Source organism: Leopardus geoffroyi, chromosome C1 (assembly GCF_018350155.1).
Source record: "Leopardus geoffroyi isolate Oge1 chromosome C1, O.geoffroyi_Oge1_pat1.0, whole genome shotgun sequence".
Taxonomy (NCBI): domain Eukaryota; kingdom Metazoa; phylum Chordata; class Mammalia; order Carnivora; family Felidae; genus Leopardus; species Leopardus geoffroyi.
Window position 1 is genome coordinate 107003471 of NC_059328.1, and position 3835 is coordinate 107007305.

Below are 3835 nucleotides of genomic sequence, written 5' to 3' on the forward strand. Positions count from 1 at the left end.
TTCAGTTGCTCATTCACACAAAATGTATTTAGTGAGCATGAGCTAGATAGACACTGTGCTAAATGCTGGGAATACAGTGGTGAATGAGTAGATATGACCTTTGCCTTCAGAGCATTTATAGTGTAAAAGATAGTAATACTAAGTACCTCATAGTGTTAATCTAAGGATAAATAAGAAAATGTGTAGCATATACCTTGGGTCATCTTTCCTACTGCTACTTTTTCTAGAAACTGCCCATTTCCTTCCAAGTTCTGTGCACATTTATTTGGTCCCGATTATCCACCTGACCAAGCTAGGCCAATGGGTACCTTCCCTTGGAATTCAGTATTAGCACTATGTGATTGCATTGTTAGTCTCTTCCCAGTGTCTTCAATGGAGATGATATTAATCCCTGAAGTATGAATAACCATGTAGTTTGGGAAGCAGGAAAAAATAATCTCTACCAAGAGAGAATAATGAAGCACGGAGCAGAGGCACAAGGAAGACTAGAGACCAAATACAACAATACATTAAAAAGATCATACACCAGAATCAAGTGGGATTTGTTCTAGGGATGCGAGGATTTTTCAACATCCAAAAATCAATCAATGTGATAACTGCATTAACAAAATTAAGGATAGAGATCATCATCTCAAAGGATGCGGAAAAACATTTGACAAAATTCAACATCCGTATATAATAAAAACTCTCAACAAAGTAGAGAATGTACCTCAACATAAAAAAGGCCGTGTGTAACAAACACACAGCCAACATCATACTCAATGGTGAAAAGCTGAAAGCTTCTCCACCAAGATTAGGAATAAGACAAAGATGTGCATTCTTGCCACTTTTATTCAATATGTTATTGGAAGTCCTAGCCACAGCAATTAGGTAAAAACAATAAAAAGAAGTCAAATTGGAAAAGAAGAAGTAACACTATCACTATTTTCAGATGACGTGATACTGTGCATATAAAATCCTAAAGACTTCATCAAAAACTGTTAAAAGTGATTAGTGCAGTAAACCTACAGGCTACAAAACTAACACACAGAATTTGGTTGTGTTCCTAGACACTAATAATAAGCTATCAGAAAGAGAAATCAAACAAGTAATACCATTTAAAATTGCATCAAAAAGAATAAAAATACCTAGGAATAAATTTAACGTAGGAGGAGAAAGATCTATACTCCGAAAACTATAAGACATTGATGAACAAAATTGAAGATGACACCAAAAAAATAAATGGAAACATATATTGTGTTCATGGATTGGAAGAATTAATATGGTTAAGATATCCATACTATGCAAAGCAATCTACAGGTTCAGTGCAATCCCCATTAAAATATCAATGGCGTTTTTTCTCAGCATTGGAGCAAAGAATCCTAAAATTTGTATGGAACCAGAAAAGACCCCAAATAGCCAAAGCAATCTTGAGAAAGAAGAATAAAGCTGGAGATGTCATGCTTCCAGATTTCAAACTATACCATAAAGCTATAGCAGTAAAAACAGTATGATAGTGGCATGAAAACAGACACATATATAAATAGAATCGAATAGAGAGTCCAGAAATTAACCCACACATATAGGGTAAATTAATCTGTGAAAAAGGAGGGAAGAAAATACAATGGGAAAAAAACTTTTATCTTCAATAAATGATGTTGGGATATCTGGACAGTTACATGCAAAAAATGAAATACATTCAAAATGGATTAATGGATTTAATCATTAATTAATTGATTAATACATTCAAAATGGATTAAATACTTAACTGTAGGACCTGAAACTATAAAACTCCTAAAAGAAAACATAGAAAATAAACTCTTTGACATTAGTCTTAGCAATATTTTTTGGACCTGTCTTCTCAGGCAAGGGCGATGAAAGCTAAAATGAACAAGTGGGACTACACAAAACTAAAAAGCTTGTGCACAGTGAAGGAAACCACCAACAAAATGAAAAGACAACCTACTGAATGGGAAAAGATATTTGCAAATCATACATACATAAGGGGTTAATATCCAAAAAATATAAAAACTTAACAGAACTTAATATCAAAAAAATATAACCCAATTAAAAAATGGGCTTTTTCAAAAAGACATACAGATGACCAATAGGCACATAAAAGACTCACAGTGTCACTAATCATTGGGGAAATACAAATCAAAACCACAATATGATACTGCCTTATACCTGTTAATCACACTAAATTGTAATATTTAACGTTACCTATCTTCTAGACTACTCCCTGTGGGGTAGGGGCATGTCTTATTTTTCATGATATTCCAGCATCTACACATGCCAGGCACATAATATGAGAGTAGAAAATGATTGAACAGAACCAAACAAAACCTTAGTAACTTACGATTGACAGAGTGTTCTTTCATAATTAGTTCATTTGATCTTCGTAATAGCCATTAGAAGTATTATCATCTCCATTTTGCCTATGAGGAAATGCTCAAAGAGGTCAGTTGAGTTGCCTCAAATCACACATATGGAGAAGGGTAAATATACTCAAACCTAGATTTTCTAACCTGAAGTCCATTATTTTCTTCATTAGAATCATGTGATTATTTATATAATGGTCATTATGGTAGACAGAATGGCTCCTCAGAAATGTGTGCAGCCATATCCTTGGAATCTTGGAACTATGTTACCTTTTATGGCTAAAGGGACTTTGCAGATATGTTAAATTAAGGATATTAAGATAGGAAAAGTGTCCTAGATTATCCAGGTGGGCCCAGTACAATCCCAGGTGTCTGTATACAAGGGAGGCAAGAGGGTCAAAGTCAGAGAGAGGAGATGTGACAGTAGGAGCAGAGGTCAGAATAATGTGCTTGAAAGGTGGAGGAAGCATCCTTAAACCAAAGAATGAGGTTGCCTGTAGAAGCTGGAAAAAGCAAGGAAATGAATTATCTCCTAGAAGTTATAGAAGGAATGCAGCTTTGCCAACACCTTGGTTTTAACCTGTAAGATCCATTTTGGACTTCTGACCTCCAGAACTATAAGAGAAAAATTTGTGTTGTTGTAAGCCACTAGACTTGTGTTAATTTATTACAGTGGCAACAGGTAACTAATATAGTAATAATTTATTGTTAGTCTGTGTCTGTGTTGTATAGACCTTTAGATACTACCAGATGGCATGGTTTCTATCTGTTCAGTTCCCACGTCATCCTTAGTCATAAATTTTAGGGTAGTAATGATGTAGTTTGAAAACTACCTACTGATTGATTTCAGTACCATTGATATGGACACTGAATAAGTGTCGGTTGGTTAACTGATATACATTCTGGGCTCTATAAATGTGAATGTCCAAAATCAAATACAGAGACTTAAGATGGCAGAGTAGTAGGAGGACCCTCTGCTTGTCTCATCCCTCAAACACAGCTAGGTAAATATCAAATCATTCTGAACACTCAGGAAATAGATCTGAGGACTGACAGAACAAACTGCACAACTAGAGGGAGAGAAGAGGCCACATTGTGGAAAGTAGGAGCTGCAGAGACATGATTTAGGGGAGAGGAGAGTATATATACATGGGATTGCACAAGAAAAACACTTCCCCAAAAACACTGGGAAAATGTGAGGGGCTGATTAACATGAGTTTTTACAATCAGCAGAGCTCAAAACCTGGAGTTTTAGAAGTCCATGCCATGGTCAGTGTGGAGCCCACTGGGTACAGCAGTCTATCTGTTGGATAGACCCTTTTCTTATGATATTGTGTCTTTCTTCATCTTTTGTTACAGTTTTTGGTTTAAAATCTAGTTTGTTGATATAGGTAAGTATGGCTATTCCGGCTTTCTTTTGAAATGAAATGAAAAGATGAAATGAAATGAAAAATGGTTCTCCATCCCCTCACTTT